This window comes from Cibotium barometz, chromosome 66, assembly GCF_041138505.1.
Source record: "Cibotium barometz isolate CiBa-2024 chromosome 66, ASM4113850v1, whole genome shotgun sequence".
Taxonomy (NCBI): domain Eukaryota; kingdom Viridiplantae; phylum Streptophyta; class Polypodiopsida; order Cyatheales; family Cibotiaceae; genus Cibotium; species Cibotium barometz.
In genome coordinates this window covers 5,032,835-5,038,834 of record NC_141111.1, presented here as the reverse complement: position 1 = coordinate 5,038,834, position 6,000 = coordinate 5,032,835, and positions in this window count along the sequence as shown.

Here is a 6,000-nt window from a genome sequence, read left to right as displayed (position 1 = left end):
ATGAATAAAAGATTGAATTTTAATTCAAAGTGTCATTCTCATTTAGAATAAATTTATGCATAGGAAGATGCATAAAAGATTGATTTTATTCAAAAATGTTAATCATCCTTAAACGGAATTTATGCATAAATAGATGTGTAAAGAAATCTTATATCAAATATGAGAATTCTCTTGTATTCTATAAATAGATATGGGAAATGATAAGATGTGATAAGATGCATATGAGATGAGTTAGGATGTGATAAGATGAATTAAGAAGTGATAAGATGTGTATGGGATGAGGTAAGAAGTGTATGTGATGGGATAAGATATATATGGGTTGTGATAGGGTGAGAATATGGATGTGAATGTGGATGGGTATGTATGGATGTATGCATGTAGATGTGGATGTGAATGTGGATGTATGGATGTGAATGTGGATGTGGATGTGGATGTATGGATGTGAATGTGGATGTGTATGTATGGATATATGCATGTAGATGTGGATGTGGATGTATGGATGTGAATGTGGATGTGGATGTGGATGTATGGATGTGAATGTGGATGTGTATGTATGGATGTATGCATGTAGATGTGGATATATGAATGTGAATGTGGATGTATGGATGTGAATGTGGATGTGTATGTATGGATGTATACATGTAGATGTGGATGTATGAATGTGGATGTGGATGTATGGATGTGAATGTGCATGTAGATGTGGATATAGGAAAGAGGATGTATGAATGTGCATGTAGATGTGGATGTATGAAAATGGATGAGTATGTATGGATGTATGCATGTAGATGTGGATGTATGAATGTGGATGTGGATGTGGATGTATGGATGTGAATGTGGATGTGTGTGTATGGATGTATGCATGTGGATGTGGATGTATGAATGTGGATGTGGATGTATGGATGTGAATGTGGATGTGGATGTGGATGTGGATGTATGGATGTGAATGTGGATGTGTATGTATGGATGTACGCATGTAGATGTGGATGTGGATGTATGGATGTGAATGTGGATATGGATGTATGGATGTATGGATGTGGATGTGGATGTGGATGTGAATGTATGGATGTATGCATATAGATGTGGATGTATGAATGTGGATGTGGATGTATGGATGTGAATGTAGATGTGGATGTGGATGTATGGATGTGAATGTGGATGTGTATGTATGGATGTATGCATGTAGATGTGGATGTATGAATGAGGATGTGAAAATGGATGTATGCATGGATGAGTATAAAGAATAATGAATGTGAATGGGTATGGGAAATAATGTGTCGTCGATATGAGTAAAGGGATGAGAATGAATACATATGAATGAAATGTGGAATAAGTAATGTGGATTGAGGAGGTATAATATGGAAAGACGGAGTTCGATATAGAAACTGTATTTTGTGACTGTTTGTAAATGACTGTTTTATGTCAAGAATGTTGGGAAAGCATTTTGACCGTCTTATGGATTAAGGTCATGGAGACCTAGCTGATAAAGTTGCAATTGCTGACGGAGAGTCAATGGAGGACGTCTCGCGTAACAAGGTCGACTGAGGTCTTGACCAGTCTTGGTTCGATTTAAATGGTGAGCTTCCGGTACGGTGGATGAGGGACCAAGGAAGCGGCCTATGAGTGAAGCACTAGGTCACCTGCGAAGGATCCTAGAGGGTGCTGACCATACGGGCTCTGGGTCGTCGAAGATACCCACACGTGCGTCGTGGAAGATATTGGAACAAGGAATAAGAGTTGTTTTCTAAAACTGGGCATGGATCTGGTTGATTGACCTTGTTGGTCCTCAACGGATGAGTCCATGGCTCTTTTATATGGATCTGATGGTTGATCTTGCTGATCTTCCACGGAGATTCCATTCTGTTATGTGAATATATTGCCAGTTACTATGAGCTAGGAACTATGGAAAAGGCCCCTGAGTGAACAGGTGGTGAGCGTTCTAGTTGCCAATGATGCCATAAGTACACCGATGAATGAATGACTGGAAATAAGGATTCAACCAGAGACTTTGAGGATTGTCATCAGTGACATAATGGTTTTATTAAAGGATTGTTTTAAAGCTAGTTGATGCTGAGAAAAAGGCAATTTCATATTGGGTGTGTAAGTGGTGTGACTAGTTTTATGTTTGCATGAACTTCCGGCTAAGGGGCCTTGGAACTCTTTTCCTTGGTACCCGGGACAAAACCTAACCAAATCCCTAATTGGATCCCATCACTACAGTGGTTGGGCGGTTGGCTAACCCATGGGACTGGATGGGGTTAGGCTGGACTGATGGATCCGTAAATCGAGACTCAATTTCTGTTATTAGGATAGATAAAGTAAATCCCGGATAGTAATTGTTCTATGGATAGGAATCAACGGCTGTGTCTCTTGATGGGGAAAAAAGCATTGATCCCAATGATTCAAGTGCAAGTTTCATCCTTGATCCAACAGAGTATCTTTATAGGTGCAGCCGGATCAACGTGATCAGTAATGGTCTTGACTACGTTCGAGTAAAAAGTTATCCTGGTGGAATCGCCCGTGCTTTCCGGGTAAGGGAACTTTTTCCGGTTTTGGTTTTGGAAAAACCGACGGATTAGTCTCTTGTCCGGATATCCGTGGTGGACGAGGCCTCGAGTGTGAGACCCTGCCCTGCGCAAGAAGTGCTACTTCCGCTGCTAGCACCCCAAAACAGTTGCGCGGTGGGAACAGGGATCTCACACATCTCAACATGTGTCATGCCGTTCCATATTATCCCACTGTTGCCATGACTGACATTACATGCACCATTCAAGAACTTCTTTCTAAGCCTATAGAACGTTGACTTACCGATGCCATGCATTACATACCATGCTTTACTACAAACCTTCTTTCCATCAAATGTGAACTCAAAGCACTCGTCATCTTGACCTTGTCTATAGGCCATGCCCATGCAATCTAGTACAAATGTGTATCGTGTACTATAGCTCTGTCTCCAAAAGTGTACACTAGCTTTCATGATTTTGGATCTATCTCCAATTTGACAACATCGGTTCTTGCAACAATCAATGGTTGCGACGTTTGTGAATGTTTGCAACATCACATTTTTTGCTAGCTCCATGGATTTTTCATTACCCTTACCCTATGGACATAGCTCCTTTTCTTATTTGTCCCTTCAATGATATCATAGTTAGTGATCATGGCATCATGGTGTCTGTCCATCAGAACTATCGCCATCATTGCCCTCTACATCATCATCCTCTTTTTCATCTCACTTGAATTGTTTAGGCTGTCAATATTTTTTTGCATGAAGTGATTGAATACCCTCATCAATAGAAGAAGATTCTATGTCCTTCACTAATGGTTCACTATTCTCAAATGTGAGTTGCCTGATCGGCCAACTAACCAAATTCAAACCTAAAACACAAGTTGAACTTGGATGCAAAGATCCTTCTATAATGACACCCAAGCTACTCTCCCCTAGTTCTCTACAATTTATAGCCTCGTATGGGTGGACCAGCAATACTACTCCATTGCCAAGTTTTGTAGATCTGTTGTCATCCCCAGAGGATGACACTTTTCTCTTTCCAGCTCTCCCTATCTATAAAGTGATCTTCTTGATCAACAAGAAGTTTCACAAAATTATCCTCTTTGGTATTAGTAATGTCTTTGTCCATAACAAGGTTGACCAATGGCCATTTGATGATGCTTCCAACTGCTTGAGACATTGTTCTTGCATCCATTGTGCCAAATGGAATGAGAAATGTGTCATCAAAAAGCTTTGTTGAACATGTATTGCTGCACATGTCTCACCAATGAATTGAAAACCACATGTTTGAGATGCATCAATGGAATGAATAACCCCGCATGCCTTCCTTGCAGAACCATCAATGAGAAACACTGAAGCACCTTGTTTTAGACCCTGCAATCCCTGAGAAAATCAAAATCTCAATAAGAAAGATTGAAGCGATGTTTTGCGGTAGTACACAAAACTATAAATGTAATTCAATCTCAACATGAGTTCAGGCTCCAACCAAAGTTTGAATCTCACCTATCAATGCTAGTTTGCTAGGAGGCTAGGCTCCATCTAAAGCTTGAGCCTTTGCCTGCATATGCTAGCTTGTTTTAGTAGGAGGCTCCATGAGGCTCACCATCATATGTTAGTTTGCTATAGGAGGCTCCAGTTAAAGTTATCATCCTCACTTGCATCATATATTAGTTTGCATATGTTAGCTAGAATGGTAGGCTCCTCCAACAAAAGTTTAAGCCTCACCCGTGCGGATGCTAGTTCGCTTCTAGTAGGAAGCTGAAAGTAAAGTTTAAACCTCACCCATAGATGCTAGTTTGCTTGAAGGCTCCAACCAAAGTTTGAGGCTCACCTTCATATGCTAGTTTGCTATTAAGAGGTCCCAATTGAAGCGATAATCCTCACCTCATGTATATGCTAGTTTCCCAAGAGGTAGGCTTCATCACCCTCTGCATCTGGCCACACCGTTTCATTGGGATATTGAGTCAAGATATGGTGTCAATTAGCCATCAATGTTTCATAGCTACAAAAGGCAAAGGTGAGTGGTTACAACAGCAGCAAAGGCAAAGAGAAAGCAATAGAGAGAAACAATATGCTAGTGAAGAGAATGTGACATGGAAATGAGCAAATGGACATTGGATTTGAGACTCTTCTCCTTCGTGAGACTCAAACTCAAGTTTGAGCCATTGTGCATTACATAGATTTTAGTTGAATTTTTAATCGCATAGTTTATAAGTATATTTGGGTGTATGGGAAAAGAGGAAATAAAAGAAGAAATCTCAAGCTCAAGGTCAAGCTCAAGGCTCAAACTTGAGTTTGAGCCTTGTCTATTACACAAGTAAGTAGGAATAGAGAGGGAAGCTAGGATAATCTCATAGAACAAGTGGGGTGTGGGTGAAGATGGGTATATAACCAAAAGTGAAAGTAACTATAATCAAAAGACCTGGGACCTGGGCCTAGGCTTGGGCTTGGGTTTGGGTTTAGGGAATGAAACCAAAACCCGACTTTTTGCCGTCGCACTGGGATGGGACGACGCTCTTCCGACTTTCTGCCCCGCTGCGCTCCTCAGGCAATGCAAGGCCCCCTCTCCTCCGTCCAGCGCATCCCATGCCCCAATGCCTGGCCCTCCCTCCGACGCAGCCCTCGGCCCCCTCTCCTCCGTCCGGCGCAGCCCACGCCCCCGCCTCCTCTGTCCGGCACCACCCACCTCATCCTCTCCCGCCCCCTCTCCTCCGTCCGACGCAGCCCACACCCCCCGCCTCCTCCGTCCTCTCCCGCCTCCTCTCCTCCGTCCGACGTAGCCCCTGGTGTGCTCTCCTCCGTTCGGCATAACGCAGCCCACGCCCTCGCCTCCTCCTCTCCCGGCACAGCCCACGCACGCCCTCGCCCCCTCTCCTCCGTCCGACGCAGCCCATGCATGCCCCCGCCCCCTCTCCTCCGTCCGACGCAGCCCCCGTCTCCCCTCTCCGGCGGGATTTGAAATTCAAACTTCCCCCCTCCCCCCCGCCCTCCCGAAATTCAAACTTCCCTCCGCCCGCCCCCCGAAATTTGAAATTCAAAATCCCCCCCGCCCCCCGAAATTTGAAATTCAAAATTTCCCCCCAACCAAATCCAAAATAATTTTCGCCTTCCTCCACCGACCTCACAAAATTTCCGCCTTCCGCCTTCCCCCACCGACCTCACACGAAAAAAAAAGCCGCCGACGTCGCGTTTCAACCAGATAAAAAACCCTAGAGCAATTCTCTATGGTGAGCATGCAGTTCTCGTAATCGCCATCGCGCACGCCATCGTGTGCAATAATCATCTCTGTTTCCTGTCTCTAAAGTCCTCGCTTAGCCTTGCGTTTTAAACAATTTCTTTTCCTCCCGCAATTGACACGTCTGCGTTGGTTCCGACCTCTGTTTCCTGCAGAGCCATCACGCCCACATGCCATCGGATACTTCAAGCATCCATCACGTCTGTGCGACATCGAAGACTTGCATGCGCCCATATGTGTTTTCATGTGTTCCCTCATCTTA